At 41.0% G+C, this 18,254-nt stretch overlaps 3 protein-coding genes across 3 annotated transcripts in view; 2 read left to right on the top strand and 1 right to left on the bottom strand.

The window, feature by feature from the left end:
- Nucleotides 1-6,951, top strand: part of LOC307044847 (uncharacterized protein) — a 29,109-nt gene extending 22,158 nt beyond the window's left edge. The window contains exons 14-17 of the mRNA XM_079690268.1: nt 1,558-2,616; nt 3,505-3,620; nt 4,371-4,436; nt 6,351-6,951. The gene's annotated coding sequence lies outside the window, so the exon portion shown is untranslated. The remainder of the gene's footprint in view (nt 1-1,557; nt 2,617-3,504; nt 3,621-4,370; nt 4,437-6,350) is intronic.
- Nucleotides 1-18,254, bottom strand: part of LOC307044827 (uncharacterized protein) — a 156,474-nt gene that overhangs the window by 13,758 nt on the left and 124,462 nt on the right. The gene's annotated exons all lie outside the window — the stretch shown is intronic.
- The window catches only part of LOC307044833 (E3 SUMO-protein ligase ZBED1-like), a 32,969-nt gene continuing 29,707 nt past the window's right edge, over nt 14,993-18,254 (top strand). Inside the window, exon 1 of the mRNA XM_079690237.1 lies at nt 14,993-17,772. The gene's annotated coding sequence lies outside the window, so the exon portion shown is untranslated. The remainder of the gene's footprint in view (nt 17,773-18,254) is intronic.

Below are 18,254 nucleotides of genomic sequence, written 5' to 3' on the forward strand. Positions count from 1 at the left end.
CCCATCAATACCCTCATGAATGACAATCACACTTATTAATTTATTAATGTGTTTAATCAATTCTGGCTAAGACAACCACACAAACGGCAGCAACTTTCCCTCTGCTTCATTCTTTTCTCCTGTTCAACAGGCTTATTATCTGACCAGCTCTGATTCACTTAGAAATTATATCCGTTTTCTTCACAATCAGAATCTGTGTATTCACACTTCCTTTCTAAAATGGAACAAAGAACACAGTGCTCCTTTCACACCAACGCGGTTCCCGTTCTAGCTCGGTGCTAGTGCTCTTTTGGTTCGGAACCGGTTCTTCTTTTCAGCCCCCAGTTCCCTCCCCTGAAGACAAGGCATGTGTCATAGTAGAAATGTGCAGCCCAATGAAAGAAGGAAGCATAAAGCTTGTCAATGTCTATAACCCGTGTAAAAATCTTCACATTGAAACTTGACAGACAATAGCAGGGACGGCTCACAGAAGGGAAGTATGGTGTGGTGACTTTAATGCTCACAACAGCCTATGGGAAGCAGTCAAACAGACAGTAATGGGGATGTTGGAGAAGAAAGAGGAAAGATCATTGTTTTTGCCTTAATGATGGACAAAAAAAACAAGAATAGACGTGAATAGGGGGACACAATCATGTTTGGACCTCACACTTGTGACGGATAGTTTAGCTAAATCGTGTGAATGGTATGTAAAAAGTGACTGTACCCAGTCTTCACTATCATCAACACAAATAGGAAGTGAGTATATTTTCCAGGTGGTGCTTTGGTAAAGCAGACTGGGAGAAATGTAGACTTTGCCGTAAGGAGTCAGCACAATTGTTAGCATTAGAAGGAAGTATAGAGGAGTGCTCAAATCAAATCACAATGCACATTAAAGAAGCAGCAAATAAAACTATACCAAAAAAAACAACAGAGGGTAGGAGGAAAGTGGTGCGGTGGTGGAATGAGGAATGTTTGCAGTTCATAAAGTCACCACTAGGAGTGCTAATGGTATTGTTATCTTGAAGTTCGCCGTTCTTAGCCTCACTTCCGGTTTACGGTATTGCCACTTCCGGTTTAGCGTTAGAGAAATGCATATACAGTCTATGGAGAAACGGCATGGTCCGAGAGAAGAAGAAGAAGGTCCTACAAGCTCAGGCCCTGAGAATTTGTAGTGGAGCTTTTAAAACATCTCCAGTATCAGCAATACAGGTGGAAATGGGAGAAATTCCTTTAAAGATAAGAAGAGTGAAGTTAATGTTGGCATACTGGGTAAACCTTCAGGGGCCGATGATAGTCATCCTGCGAAAAGTATTTTGAAAGACTGCTGGGAGCACATGAGTCACATTTAATACGTTTTGGATGGATTGGCGATGTTAAAGCAGCAAGTATAGGTTTGAATCAAATACAGTATTGCCCCACAATTCCAATCTCATCCATTCCACCCTGGTTATTCCCATTGCCAAGTGTAGACCTCAATATACAAAGGGAGTTAAAGGAAAAGAAAGAACTACCAGTATGGCGCATAGTCCAGAATTATTTTTGCAAGATATCACTGACACTCAACAATCATATTTACAGATGGTTCCAAAGATCCAGAGACAGGGCGTGCATGGGCAGCAGTATACATCCCAGTGAGTAATACACATATCAAGAAAAGGGTAACAGACCATGTGTCATTATAAACCACAGAGTTGTTGGCATTTGTACTGTCATTGAAATGGGTAGAGGAGAAAGAATAATAGTGTAATTGCATCTGACAGCTTTTCAGCATTATCGAGTATACGATCAGGTAGATCTTCATCTAGAATGGACATAATAAATGAAATATATCTCATTTTATATAAAATGCAAATCAAAGGCATAGCAACTCGTTTCATCTGGGTTCCTGCTCATGTTGGTGTGGAGGGTAATGAACAGGTGGATATTCTGGCCAAACAAACACTCAGAAGTATGAACATAGACATAGAAGTCCCACTCAGTAAAGCGGAGGTTAAAACATTCATACAGAAATATGCACAAACAACATGGCAAGATCATTGGGACCTTAGTGATACAGGAAGACATCTTTATAAAATTCAAAGGTATGTGGGGGATGGAAGGAAGGTGGGGTTTAAAAGAAGGGAGGAAAATGTCATTTCTCGGATAAGAATAGGTCATACAGGTCTCAATCATACATTAAGTATAATAGGAAAGCATCCAACCGGAAAGTATATACACTGTAGCCAGCCAGAAACTGTTGAGCATGTTTTACTGCTTTGCAGGAAATATAGTACTCAGAGAAATGTGTTTTTCCAGACACTGAAGAAAGCAAAATTCCATGACTTGTCGCTATCAGGACTGTTAGGGAAAACATCAGGCAATATATATTGTGAGATTATTAAGTTTCTAAGAGAAATTCATACATTTAAAATAATCTCGAGTTTTGGTTCTTTGTTTTGTTTCTTTTGTTTATTGTTTTCTGCTTAGTCTCTTGTCCACACTCCAGTCCAGTTGGTGGCGGTAATGCACCTACAAATTGGTTTGCCAACCGCCAATAAACACGAAAGAAGAAGAAGAAGACGACGACGACGAAGACGACAAAGACAGACACATGGCAGCAACTTTCCCTCTGCTTCATTCATTTCTCCTGTTCAACAGGTTAGTAGTGTGTACTGTGTACACAGATTATGTCATATTTCGATCTAAGAAGTGTCTTTGAAACTGTTTTATGTGTAGTTTAATGTCATTCTGTGAGCTACGCCATTAGCGTGTGGCTAATGGTGTCCGCTAGCTTCTTTAACACAGGCTGTTGCTCCCTGAATAATGTAGCTCTAATATGTTACTATGTGTATGAGTCCCGTGCACTAGTCTGGCTTACATTTCAAGTTTATTCTGTTTGTATAAATATGTGAAATGCTGGTCTGAGGTCATAATTGTTCATATTATTTCAATGCTAAAGCGCTAATGCTATGCTAATATTGTGCCTGTACAACAGCCATGTTAAAGTGAGTACAGTCATGTACTGTGTGTGTTATCTGTTATCACTGTATTATACTGTAAATGAAAAAGGCTTTAATCCTTCATGAAAGTCATAATATGGCATGTGGATTTATGTCCACGTTTGATTAGAAAACGAAATATGTCAGACATACAGTTATTTTGATTGGCTAAATGTATTTTTACATTCTCAGTTAGCTTCAGGCCTCACTGAGGAGAAGTATTTAGGTAGAAAGCTGGTGAAGCCATTTCCTTATATTCTGTTTGCACAGATAATAAACCTGGTTGGAAAGAAGGAAGTCATATTAAGCGCTTTGAGCACAAGGAAAAGCGCTTTATAAATGTAATGTATTATTATTATATTCATTCGACCACACAACACAACGCAGAGATACATGTGGCGTCAAACCAGAGAATGATTAGATAAATAGAGAAAACGGATATAATTTGTAAGTGAATTTATTAATGTGTTTAATAAATTCTGCCTAGGACAACCACACAAACGGCAGCAACTTTCCCTCTGCTTCATTCTTTTCTCCTGTTCAACAGGCTTATTATCTGATTACCAGCTCTGCACAGCGGACTTGTAACACTAGCAGCAGTGGAGATGGAGCATCAGAACCTGGAGAATACAGCAACAACAACAAGGATCCATTTGAAGATAGGTAAATGTAAATATTACAGGAATAGTGTACTTTCATTGTGTGGGTGTAACATACAGGGATGCAAACTTGTCACCTTTCGGCGAAATTCGCCGTTTGGAATCCAAAATAGATCGTTTGTGTGATTCATGTAGATCTGCAATACAAATATTTTTGGGGTATGGGGGGGTCTGGGACCCGGAGTAATCTGCGGCCGCGAGCTGTTATGTGCCATCATGACACGCATGGTGTTCTTTTTTTTATATTTATAATGAAGCGGCCTACCAGCATGAGTCATGGCCAGATTGAAAGGTAGATATACTCAGACAAACATTAAGTATCAACTTTACCTTTTCTTAACTGAGGCTTGGTGGCCTGTAAACAGTATGAACAGGCGGGCTGCGTGTTTTCTATTGGAAATAAATAGATAAGACTATGAATTTGTATTTATTACCTGAGTAGAAATTCTGGTGTTAAACGTCAATTTAAGGACAGAGTAAGTGGGCTTCTTTCATATTGACGAGCGACTTATATTTTAATTTTCGAGTTCAATTGATAAAGATATTGTAAATGTAACTTTAGTTTACAACATTGTGTTATATATTTTTACATCACCAAAATGTTGACCACTGTCCTAAAATAAAGTATAGGCTTTGAGTAACGAATTTAAGTTTAATGTTTGATATATTTTGAATATGTCAATGATCTTCTTGTAGCTTAGACACATTGATGGCTAATTAAAGACTAATGAAAGCTTTTCTCTTTAAACTTCAGGGAAGCATCCATCTATTCCTACTGTTCTACCCATGTGGATGATCCTGTGAATGGTCATTGCTTGTGGTAAGTTTAAAAAAATAAATAAAAATGTCATGGGGGTATGAATTTGTCAATTGTATGTTTTCTGGTTGCTCATACAAAACAAATCATTACGGAGCTTTCAATACTCACAAATGGAGGAAGCATACCCCACATACACTTAATGGTTTAAAGCCTGGAATTGTTGATGGGTATGATGTTTTAGAATAATTTGAAGCGGGTACTACTGATCAGTTCAATGATGATTTGCCATCTGAAGAACTTCCTGATGAAGAATACCCATTGGCTGACTATACAGTTGGGGGAATGCGGCTATTAACTCTTAAAAGACACATTCATGTACAAGGTCAGAATGAGTGTATATATATATATATATATATATATATATACAAAGTTCATATATCAGTGATGCAAATTAGTCGCTTTTCGGCGCCTCCCGCTTTTTTAACGCTGCTTTGGGTGACTTGTGTAATTCGTGGAGAACCGAAGAGTTTTCGTTTTGGGGGGGGGGGGGGGGGTCCGTCCGTTAGTCCGTCCGACTGACGGACAACTTCTCACTTCAAAAAAGAAGAAGAAATCTAGATCGCAAAATAATTAAACAAGCGAGTGCCTGTTTTTCCTGGCCAAGGACAGGTTCCTTGAACACAACACGAGCGTAACGTGTCTTCACTTGGCTATGTCTCGTCTGAAAGGAGTGTAGACTAGACGTGCTTACGGAGAGCACCGGAAAGCCGCTCCAGCTCTTCAAATATTGCAGTACCCATAAGGAGCTGTACACATGCTGCAGTGTTTGCGTGGCTGTGTCTTTAGTTGTAAGCACAGTGGCGATCTGTTGTTATTAGCATCTGGTTAGCTAGCTATGCTAACGAATTTAAAGAGCTTTTCTACAACCAGGTGGAAGAGAGCTCTCTCCTGAGAGGCTCAAATAACCTCAGCTCAGTGAGGTTAAGGCACACCTTGATATGATCATTATACTTATTAATGAGACATTAGAGACTAAATGAAAAACAGGTATAAAATACTATATGACAGTAACAAAAAAGTTGTTAAAAATAAGTGATTTGTAAAATATCCAAAAAGAAAATCTGCTTACAGTTCTGTTTCAAATGGGTGTTGAGAGATGTATCCATAGATCTCCTCATGTTGCTCTGAAAGTGCACCAGATTGATGCTTTTAACTTCAATATTTTAAAAAAAAAAGCTTCCCGGGGGAGCATGCCCCCAGACCCCCCTAGAGGAGGTTAGGTCCCCCCCACTTAAATCATGTTCACATGGATACTAAATACATTTGCACACATCTTGTGTCCATATCTTTCAGTTTTGGTGGTCATGCCACACCGTGCACATGCATGCATGCGCGAGTCATAGTAAGATATCTGGATCAAGAGGTTGCTTTTTCTTTGCACAGCATGAAAGAAAGGCCAAATTAATTGGCTGTGATTTTATTTTTTTTAAGCAGAGGTTGAGTTCAATAATTTGTACGGCCCTCGGAGGATGTTGTAAAAATTGAAAGGAAAAAGGTTCCCCACCCCTGCTGTAAATAATAATAAAAACCCTTGATTTATAACTTAACATCTCTGTCTCCTATTGATCTGAGTATATTATAAAGAATAGCCAGTTAATTGAAGCATCATAGCACAGGCCTTTGTCAGATGGTATATTACGCGGTTTTTTTCCTGCTTCGAATAGTTATCTCTTTTTTCACCATACCTGTGTTTGCATCACTGATATATATATATATATATATATATACTCATTCTGACCTTATACATACATATATATATATATATATATATATATATATATATATATATATATATATATATGAACTTTGTAAAGTATAACACAATGCAATTTGAAAAGAAAAAATGTATTGAGTGTACACCTGCATTTCATTAATTCCCTCTTCACATCTCTCTATTTCTCTCTTTCTCTTAAGAGCGCCATGGCTGATATTGGACCACCTGTTCGATTGCTGATCATCTTGAACGACGACAACAGCGTCAGAATAGAGCTTCAAAATGGGATTCCCAACTCACTGGAAGAGCTCATTGAGGAGGTCAAGAATTCATGTGGATTAGAAGGTTACATAAGGCTACAGTAAAAAGACACTGATTTTGGGAACACATTTGTTAATCTTACATCTACATATGCGATTAAAGATTTAACAGTGATCAAAGTTGTCGAATTAGACCCCGATTCTACAACTGTGGTCTTGTACCCAGTAGAGATACCATTAAATAGTAGGGATGTAACGATACCAAAAACTCACGGTACGGTAATACCTCGATAACAAGTCCACGGTACGATATCTATCGAGATATATTGAAGGGAAAAAAAATTCCAAAATGTTTTCTTTATTAAATAATAAATCTGATTTGTACAGCATTTAGTATAGTAGTACATTTAAAGTGTCAAAACAGTAACAGACTGGAACAAGAACAAGTACTACCAAACAAAAGTATGCATTTTCTTTGTGCAAATAAACAAGAACATTCAAGAATCAGACCCCGAAATAAAATAGATTTCAAGTAACTCAACTCAAACTCTCTCTCACTCACTCATCAGACAGGTTTTTTTTCAGGAAGATGAGCATGTCAACATTTCCAGGTAGAAGCTGGGATCTTTGGGCGTTTACTATATCCCCTGCTGTGGAAAAAACTCACTCACTCGGCACTGATGTGGCTGGGACAGAGAGATATGCTTTGGCCATGGGGGACAGCAGTGGGTAACACTTTGCATTATCTCTCCACCACTTGAGAGGACAGTCAGAGAGTAAAATAGAGGTCGCTTTGCGGTACAAGTCAATTTCAGCCTCGATAACAGTGTTGTGCTGTGCGACGTGCACTTCTTTACTGAAAGACTCCCCAAGGAGATCTTCGAGTGCTGTCTTTTTGGAAGGAGGAGATTGTTCCTTAGCGTCATGTGCTCTTTCCCCTTCTGTTTCACTAGGGTTCTATGCAAGCAAGCAGAGGTAGAAAAAAAACGTCTTATCTTTCTTTTCACAAAAACAACAGAGGCAAACACACCTTATGTTATCTGAAAAAGTTACACAGACACAAAAAGAATATTTAAATATGTACCTGGTTCTGCATCTGTGTGGCTTTCAACTTCAGCCTGTCGAAAACGTCCTCCCTCTGACTGTCATTTAGCTGGTGCAAGCTCCGGAACCGGGGGTCCAACGCAGTGCTCTCTTGCAGAAACTTGTTTTGCTCCCCTTGGTATCCGTTAAATCCTTCAGTATGGCTCTCTTCATTTGGGCGATGGTGGAGGAGTCCTCATCGCACTGTGCCATGCTTTGCTCTATCATGTGCTTGAGGGGCACAATGAGAGAGACTGTAGGTCGAGACTCATCGCATAGCACGGTGGTTGCTTTTTTCAGCTGTGAGAGAAGCCGAACCATGTCCTCGGCGTCCGTGATGTCAGCTGGTTCCAGAGTCTCTATCTCGCGTGCGTTGCGCCTTACTTCAGCACTGAGTAGCATTGCAGCGATAGCTTGTTGTTGCTCCAGGTAGCGCTCGAGCATGTCAAGCGAGCTGTTCCATCTTGTGACCACATCCATGATGAGTTTATGCGCAGGCAGGTTTAACATTCCCTGTTTGGTGGCCAGCACAGCTGTGGCAGTTGAACTGCGGTGAAAAAACGCAGCTACACGCCTCACTCTACCAAGCAGACGGCTTGCCCGGTTTACGTTCAAACCCGCTTTTGAAGCGAGGTTTAAAGTGTGGGCAAAACACTTTATGTGTGGGGAAAGACCGGCCTCTCTCACCGCTACATCCATATTCCTTGCGTTGTCTGTTACGACAGCAATGCCTTGATTATTGTCGAGTCCCCACTCCAAAACAGCCGATTTTAACACCTCAGCAATGTTTAGTCCAGTGTGTGATGTGAAAAGAGGCCGCGTCTGTAAAACAAAACTTTTAATTTCCCATTCGCTGGTCATAACATGAGCCGTGACTGTAATATAGCTCAATCAATCAATCATCAATCAATGTTTATTTATATAGCCCAATATCACAAATGTTACATTTGTCTCAGTGGACTTCACAGTTTGTACAGAATATCAGTATGACAATATGACACCCTCTGTCCTTAGACCCTCACATCGTACAAGGAAAAACTTCCAGAGAAAACCCACAGTTTAAAGGGAAAAATGGGAGAAACCTCAGGGGGAGCAACAGAGGAGGGATCCCTCTCCCAGGACGGACAGACGTGCAATAGATGCCGTGTATAAATTGAAAAGATAATACATTTGCAACATAGGTAGTCCAAATGTTTGGAAATGCATGTGTGTATAATAGGAAGATGAAGCCACGAGTATATCCATCCAGGACTTATGATCCAGGACCACAGCCACGACTCAAGATCCAGGACTCGCAATCCATGACACAGGACCGCAGGATCATCCATGACTCCGGATCCCGGCGTATATAGACACCAAAAAGAAAGAAATTTGGGGAAGCTGGGTTAATCGGAACATGAGAGTACACAGGTATAGACAGAGAGAAGGAAGAAGTAAGATGTCCTCCGACAAACTAAGCCTATATCAGCAAAACTAGGGGCTGAATCTAATCAGCCCTAACTATAAGCTTTATCAAAAAGGAAGGTCTTAAGCGCACTCTTAAAAACGGATAGGGTGTCTGCCGCACGAACACAAACTGGAAGCTGATTCCACAAAAGTGGAGCTTGATAAGAAAAGGCTCTGGCTCCCATTGTACTTTTAGAGACTCTAGGAACAACCAACAACCCTGCATTCTTGGAACGCAATGCCCTAGTAGGACAATAGGGTATAATGAGTTCTTTAAGGTAAGATGGCGCCTGCCCATTAGGGGCTTTGTAAGCGAGAAGAATAATTTTTAATTCTATCCTGTGTTCTATAGGGAGCCAGTGTAAGGCAGCCAGAACAGGAGTAATGTGGTCCCTTTTTATGGCGCCTGCCCATTAAGGGCTTTGTAAGCGAGAATAATAATTTTAAATTCTATCCTGTGTTCTATAGGGAGCCAGTGTAAGGCAGCCAGAACAGGAATAATGTGGTCCCTTTTCCTAACTCTGGTTAGTACACGAGCTGCAGCATTTTGAATCAGCTGAAGCGACTTGACTGACTTCTTGGTACACCCTGATAATAAGGAGTTACAATAATCCAGCCTTGAAGTAACAAATGCATGGACTAGTTTCTCTGCATCGTTTTTGAGGCAAGATATACCTGATTTTTCCAATGTTACGTAGATGGAAGTAGGCGGTCCTTGAAATTGATTTTATGTGGGTGTTAAAGGATAAATCCTGATCAAATATAACACCAAGATTCCTTACAGTTTCACTGGAGGCCAAATTAATGCCATCCATAGTTAATATATCTTTAGATAATTTGTTTCGTAGATTCTTCGGGCCAAGTACAATAACTTCAGTTTTGGTCGTGTTTAACATCAAATCATTTAAGGTCATCCACGTTTTTAAGTCCTTGAGGAAGTCTTGAATTTTATTTAGATGATTAATTTCATCAGGCTTGATTGATAAATATAGTTGAGTATCATCCGCATAACAAGGAAAGTTTACAGAATGATTCCTTATAATATTGCCTAACAGGAGCATATATAGGGTGAACAAAATAGGTCCAAGCACTGAGCCCTGTGGCACTCCATGGCTAACTTTGGTTTGCATGGAAGATTCATCGTTGACACGTACAAACTGAGAGCGTTCAGATAGATAGGACCTAAACCAGCCTAAAGCAGTTCCCTGTATGCCAACTAAGTGCTCTAGTCTTTGCAATAGGATATCATGGTCGATAGTATCAAATGCAGCACTAAGATCGAGCAAGACAAGAATAGAGACAAGTCCCTTGTCTGAGGCTATTAGAATGTCATTTGTGACTTTAACCAGAGCTGTCTCTGTGTTGTGTTCTAAAGCCAGACTGAAAATCTTCAAATAAATCATAGTTTTTTAAGTAATCACAAAGCTGTTTTGCGACTGCTTTCTCAAGAATTTTTGAGAGGAACGGAAGATTAGAAATAGGTCTATAGTTGGCTAAAACCTCTGGATCGAGGTTGTGCTTTTTAAGAAGCGGTTTTATCACTGCTACTTTGAATGATTGTGGAACATAGCCTGATAATAAAGACATATTCATAATATTTAATAAAGAAGTGCTAATTAATGGAAAAACTTCTTTTAACAGCTTAGTTGGAATCGGGTCTAAGATACACGTTGATGGTTTAGAAGAGAGAATCATTGAATTTAATTGTTCAAGGTTTATGGCTGAAAAGCATTCTAGTTTACTATCTAGTGTAATATTAGAACTTACGTTTCCGGGAGCTGTTGATAACACTATACTGGTCAAAGGCAAGAGGTCATTGATTTTGTTTCTAAGAGTAACAATTGTATCGTTAAAAAAGCACATAAAATCCTTACTACTGAGTGCTATGGGAATAGAAGGCTCAGTCGAGCTGTGGCTCTCTGTCAGCCTGACTACAGTGCTGAAAAGAAATCTTGCATTATTCTTATTCTCATCTATTAATGAAGAGTAGTATGCTGCTCTCGCTTTACGCAGTGCTTTCTTATATTCATTGAGAGTAATATGCCAAATTAAACGAGATTCTTCAAGTTTAGTGGAACGCCATATCCTTTCAAGTTGTCTCGACTTTTGCTTTATTTTGCGGGTTTCGGCATTATGCCATGGAGCTAATCTATGTTGTTTTATTTGCTTATTTTTCAAAGGAGCAACAGAGTCTAATTTTATTCGCAGCGCATCTGTAGCACTATCAACAACATGATCAATTTGGGGTGGTGTACATTTGGTATAAGTTTCCTCCCCTACATGCAGACATTCTATCGAGTTAAGTATTGGTGGGAATCTCTTCCTTAAATTTGGCTATAGCACTAACAGATAGGTTTCTGCTGCAGGAGCTTTTGGCTAATACTTTGTAGTCTAGTAACAGTACTTCAAAAGTTACTAAGAAATGGTCGGATAAAGCAGGATTATGCGGTTCGACTAATAGTTGCTCAATTTCAATACCATAAGTCAGAACAAGGTCAAGAGTGTGATTATAGCAGTGGGTTGGTTTATTTACACTCTGACAGAAACCAACAGAATCTAATATAGAGTTAAATGCAACAGTAAGGCTATTTTTATCATTGTCAACATGAATATTAAAGTCACCTACGATAATTACTTTATCTGTTTTAAGTACCAAAGCTGATAAAAACTCAGAGAATTCTGATAAGAATTCTGAATAAGGACCTGGTGCACGGTACACTGTAACAAATAAGATTGGCTGCAAAGTTTTCCAGGTCGGATGCGTAAGACTGAAAATGAGGCTTTCAAAGGAGGTATAATTTAATTTTTGTTTAGTATTGATAAGTCAACTTGAGTCAAAGATTGCTGCAACTCCACCTCCTCGGCCCGTGCCTCGGGCAATATGAGTAGTGATATGGCTGGGTGGAGTGGCCTCATTTATGCTGACATATTCTTCATGTCTCAACCAAGTTTCAGTGAGACAGCATATATCAATATTATCTGATATTAAATCATTTACCAGTATTGCTTTGGATGCTAGAGATCTTATGTTTAAGAGACCACATTTAATCTTCCTGTTTTGTTGCACTGTAGTAGTTGTTACATTTACTTTTATTAGGTTATTATGTATGACACCTCTATTAGGTTTTACCTTAAATTGTCCTTGGGAAGACACACACACCGTTAATATTGGGTATTTTATTGGGTTCGGGATTCCTATGGATGACTGCCTAGGAGAGAGCGCAGAGAAGCGTGTAAGACTGCGACTCTGCCTCCTGGTCTCAACTCCAGTTTGTCATGGATTAAGTCCACAGAGCCCTGAAATGTTTGCCGAAATGAGATTTGCACCTTCCAAAGTAGGATGAATGCCGTCTCTCTTAATCAGACCAGGTTTTCCCCTGAAGGCTGTCCAATTATTCACGAAGCCCACATTGTTTGCTGGGCACCACCAAGACAACCAGCGCTGAAATGATGACATGCGGCTATACATGTCATCATTGATCAGATTGGGGAGGGGACCAGAGAAGATTACGGTGTCCGACATTGTTTTAGCATAACTACACACCGACGGCACATTAAGTTTGGTGCATTCTGATTGGCGTAAACGAACATCATTACCATCGACGTGAATAACAATCCTACTGTATTTACGTTTATTTTTAGCCAGCAGTCTAAGATGCGCCTCAACGTCGCCCGCTCTGGCCCCCGGAATGCATGTGACTGTGGACGCTTCGGTCTCTAAATTCACGTGTCTCATAATAGAGCTACCAATAACCAGAGTTGGCTTCTCAGCGGGTGTCTCGCTGAGTGGGGAATATCTGTTAGATACGTGAACGGGTTGGTGGGGACCTGCGGGTTTCGCATTATGCCCCTTCTGAACAGTCACCCATTCTCCCTGCTGCTCGGGAGTTGCCGGGGGACGGCTAAGAGGAGCTACCTTTTGCCGGTCCGCACCGGCTAACATGGGCTTTACTGTAGCTGAGTTATTTTCTAAGATACGGAGCCGGGCTTCTATGGCTATGATTCCCGCCTCCAACCTAACAACTATTCTACATTTAACACATGTATCGGTACCAGTAAAGGAGGTAGGGGAGTAACCAAACATGAGACAGTTAGAGCAGGAAATAGCACCCGAGGGTGGGGAAAGAGCCATGGCTAGCTATCAAGCTAAAGTAGCTACCGTTAGCAAACCCGAAAAGAGTGTAGGCAACTGTGGAGTTACAGTCGCTAAGAGAAGGAGAGTTTGTGAGTGCTTAAGCTGTAGTAACGTGTGATTACAACGTCAGGCAGTTGCCGTGATCAAGAGTTTTAAAACGATCAATTAAGTTAAGATAATAAGCTATCAGCAACAGAACAGGCACACGGGATACCCGGAGATGACAACAACAACAACAACCGGAAGTTACAACATGCTTACCGCAATAGCTCTGCGTAGCTCGTGAAGTCCACCCATCTGTTGTTATTGAGATGCACTCTGCTTCTTTGAGGCTCTGTGTCACTTTAGCTTTTGTCTCTTGGTACAGAGCGGGTAGCACTGTTCGACTAAAGTATGGCCGTGATGGAATGGCATACTTGGGCTCCAGCGTGTTTACTAACCTCCGAAATCCACTGTTGTCGACCACAGAAAACGGCCTTAAGTCTTTGGCCATGTACTCGCCGATGCACCTTGTTATTTCCTGAGCTCTTGGACTGTTAGGGGGAAGTGGCGCTCCAAATACTTCTGTCAGTCAGTTGGCCTGGATTAGGCATTTTCCTCACAGTAGGTTGTTGTGTTCGGAGCTTTTCTGGGTGGTGATGTGACAAATGACTAATCATGTTCGATGTGTTTCCCGAATGGTAGGCGACCGTCGCCCGGCAGGATTTGCAAATAGTTTGGCGTTTGTTAGTTTGCTTTTCACCTTTGTCATTTCTTGAAACGGGAAAACCAAAATGCTGCCACACAACAGCTTTAAAAGTCGATGGAGCATCCTCAATTTCACAATTTCTATTTAGTTGGTCAGCACGTTCGTCTACTCCATTCGCCATTTTCTCGTTGGTTCTGAGTGTGAGGGCGGGCTTGCACGCAAAGGATGATGGGAGTATTCTTGATTAGTATTATGGCATCCTCTGCTGTTCAAACAAAAACATTAAAGTTTTTATTTACAGGGCGAGATATAAATGAATGAACGGTAATATCGCGGTAGATTTTTTCAGTCTCACGACGGTATTGAGCCGTTTCATTACCGCGGTATTCGGTATATCGTTACATCCCTATTAAATAGTACCCCTACAAGTGGACTGTACAGTGAAGACTCCTCCTCTGGATCTGTGAATACAGATGACACATTACTACTTAGCGGCTCTTCCTCGGAATCATTAAGAACACAGCAGTGGCCTAAAGTGTTTCCAATCCCGGTCTTCTCATATGACACAGAATGTCAATTACAGAGAGGAAATGCAGAGTACACAAAGAACCAATCTAGACTGACAAGCTCAAATCATCTGCAGAGCTTGCTGTGAACTCGTTGAAGACCAAGTCTCAAGAAGAGTCCTACCCGGGGCAGAGCAGAAACCTTGAAAATGAATGTTCTCCCAAGGCTTTCTCATATTATCTCCTCTATCCCTCTTGAATTCCCACTAAAATGGTTTAAAGATATCAAATCCCTATTCACTCGGTTCCTTTGGAATAATAAGAAACCCAGAATCGCACATAATAAGTTGATCATTCCAAGATCAATGGGAGGTTTGGGAGTCCCAGATGTATTCCAGTATTATCTGTCCTTCAATGCAAAGTATCCATTATCGTGGGCGTACAAAAGTGCCTCTTCGGTAGGCAGTTGGCAATGGCTGGAGCAATCCATCATGTCTGTAAACCAAAACATATCTCTGGCATCAATGTGGTACTGCCCAAAACCACCACCCTCAATGGATAATACCATCATCCGCTTTTCATGCTCTATTGCAGGGGTCGGCAACCTTTTTGATATGAAGTGCCATTTTAAAAAAAAAATGTTATCAGCGTGCCAACGATCGAGAATTATCAACGGGGGGGGGGGGGGGGTAGAGGAGCGAACTATCAGCAGGAGGGCGGGGGGAGCCTCGCTGCGGGGGAAGCAGTGTGTGGACCTGTCAGCGCAACTTACATGATGTCGAATTTAACAAACACATTTAAATAATTGGTTTAAACGGCATAGTAATAAGGACGATCGTCCGTTCTGTGATTCTCCAGAACACACATGCTATGATATTAGGGTCATGCAGAGTGAGATGAGATCGCTGTCCCTTTAAGAGAGAGAGAAAGAGGGGTGTGGCTTGTGCATGTGTGTGTGTGGATGGTAGAGCGACAGTGAGGGAACGTGTGTTTGTTTCTGAAAGTGAAACGAGGCAGCAGAAAAACAGAGGTCTGTGATGTATTTTGTGAAACAGAAGAACAGCTAAATAAATGCAACGGCCTCCTAAGAAGAGCTCGCCTCTCTCCAGTCATTTAAGTTAAAGTGGGTTATTGAACCTGAAGCTTGTTGCTTCTTCCCTCCTCGACTACGGTCTGGGAGCCGACAGGAAAGTTCAACACACAGATGGCCAGACCGCCCCTTTGTAGCATATTATTTCGATGAGAGATGAGCAGATCGCCACTGGGCTTTCAACTAAATACACAGCCACGCAAAAACTGCGGCATTTGTACAGCTCCTTATGGGTACTGCAATTAGTGAAGTGCTTTCCTCCGTGGTGAAACGATCAGCACTGCACCACGGAGGAAAGCGGCAGAAAGTCACCTGGAGATAAAGAGAACGGGGCTGCGTTGCGTGCATGGCAGGTAACGGGGAGACGCGCTCTGGCGGCGGTCTCGTTCAGGATCCGAAAATACAATTTAAATATTTTTGCACACTTATTCCACTTATTCCTAGTGTGCCACTGGTTACAGTGCCGCGTGCCAATGCTGGCACGCGTGCCAGGGGTTGCCGACCCCTGCTCTATTGTAAAGCAACTGCACAGGAGACTCAACATAGAGGGGCTCTCTTTACCATCTTGCCCCATTTGGAGTAACCCCTGTATTTCTGCAGGAGGAGGCACTTTAAGTAATAATATCTGGCAGAAGGCTGGTATTACTACAATTGGACAGATATATAGAGACCAAACCCTTCCATTTCAACAACTCAAAAATCAGTATGGTCTCTCAGGCTCGTCTTCTCTATCATATGCACAACTAGCATCTATTATTAGTACAAAATGTAAGGAGGGAGCCATGCCTGCTTCATGTATGGAAGAGGACCAGCGCCTCAAGAGAGCAATCATATCATCAGGTGTGGTCTCTAACATTTATAAATTATTATCTAGGGCTGCCCCGAATACCTATTCTCCTGTCCAACTGTCCTGGGAGCATACCTTGAATATCTCTCTGTCTGCTTTGCAATGGAACTCCATTTGGCAGTCAGCTATGTTCTCTTCTAAATGTGTAAGATTCAGGATCATACAGTTCAAAATTCTAAATAGAGCTTACATCACCCCTGTTACAAAATCCAAGATGGACAATAAACACAGAGATTTATGCTGGCATGAATGTGGCAAGCGAGGTACATTGTTGCACCTACTCTGGGAATGCCCAACGGTAAAAAAACTTTGGTCAGAAGTAATATCCTTATTGTCTGAATCTTTAAAAGTTAATTTCCCTACATGTCCCATTGCATGTCTACTGGGTCTCAAGCCAGATGGCAATCCTGCAAGGACTACCGATCGGCTCTGGACATTGGGCTGTTTAGTGACAAAAAGACTCATCCTATTAAACTGGAAGGAACGCAAACCAGCCTGCTTTACTAGGGACTCATGGCTGAGGGAGTATCTGGACCTACTGAACATGGAGCGTGCAGCTTCTCTGCTGGGGGATTTTGAGGGGAGACAGGAGGATTGCGGTTCACTGTCCGCAGCTCTCCTGTCTAACCCTGTCAATATGGCATCTCCTGTGTAATGTATAATGTATTGTGTATGTAATGTCCTGTGTATGTCACAATCAGCTGTCTTAGGAAGTCATCCTTGCATCCACCCCCCCCGCTCCCCCGTTACGTTTTGTTTAGTTGTTTGTTGTTACATGTTTTGATGTACGGTTTGTTATCTGGAGCAATGTCTGTTAAAAAAGAATTATAAAAAAAAAAAGAAGAAGAGTCCTACCCTGCGAAGAATTTAAAGAGAGCCAGGCGAGCTGAGGCCAACCATTTTCCATCTTTGCCGATTGGTGAGACTCCAGAAAGCATGGAGCAAGAGACAATTTCCCTTTTGGCAGAACAACACAAAAGAAACAACCGGCAATCAATAAAAGAAAAGATGGCGAAGGCGTTTGGATACCGAAGACAAGAAATAGTGCATCAGAGGCCAAGCATTGAAGGCCTCTTGGAGCGGTGGCCTGCACTTTTTCACATGGAAGAGGTCATTATTTTGATGTAAGCCTGTAGTGGAGAAGAAATGAGGGCCCAACTAACTAACAACTATAGACAGCCAAGGCAAATATGTTGACGTTTTATTTGTAATATATATCACAATATAAGCTTTACATCTATTACTCTTAGTGTCTTTATTTGGTGGTGGTTTTCAATAAATATGTGGATTAATTTAAATGTTACATTCATACAAGCTGACTTGGAGTACTTTTAATCAAACCGTTGGCTCTTTATAACAAATATGTGTATTATAAATTCTCAGTGTTTTTTGTTTTCTATGCTGCTTATATTTTCTAGGTAAATGCTGAGTTCGTAACAATTCCATTGGAGACAAAGTTCTTGGCGCAGTTGGACAAAAACACCCCACCAAACTGCTGCAGGTCATCAGGAGCAGGGGAGGAGTTGTGAAACAGAAGACCACCGGGATCTTGCAGGTTTTGGATGAGGTATCTATGAATGAGTTTTTTTAATCTGTGGGATCAGTGGCTGAATCGTCCTTTTTTTTGCATTTGATTTATAATATATAAATATATATATATATAAATAAATAACTGTTCTTACTCATACTGGACATCACCATCAGAAGAGAATGCATCCTCAAATCTCTAATGATCTACCTGGGTTAACCTGTTGACCATCTCATCAAAGAATTCCAGATAAGACCTCCCACTCACTCACAAGATGTTTGTTCATAAAAGAAAAATAACATATTTGTACTGCATGCAAATAACTGCTTGGTTAGAAAGCTAGTCATTTGTGATGACCTCCTGAGCTTTCCTCTTGGGTCGACTGAACTGAGAACTTTCCTTTTTTCATCTATCCACTATAATCTTGTATTTTTAAAAGGTAGCGGCAAACTTGGGGAATCCTTTTGCGCCTCAGGCCTGTTGAACTACACTCTGTGGTCCTCATCCATTTCCCTTTTGTT

The sequence above is a fragment of the Notothenia rossii genome, assembly GCF_949606895.1.
Source record: "Notothenia rossii genome assembly, chromosome: 6".
NCBI classification, from domain to species: Eukaryota; Metazoa; Chordata; class Actinopteri; order Perciformes; family Nototheniidae; genus Notothenia; species Notothenia rossii.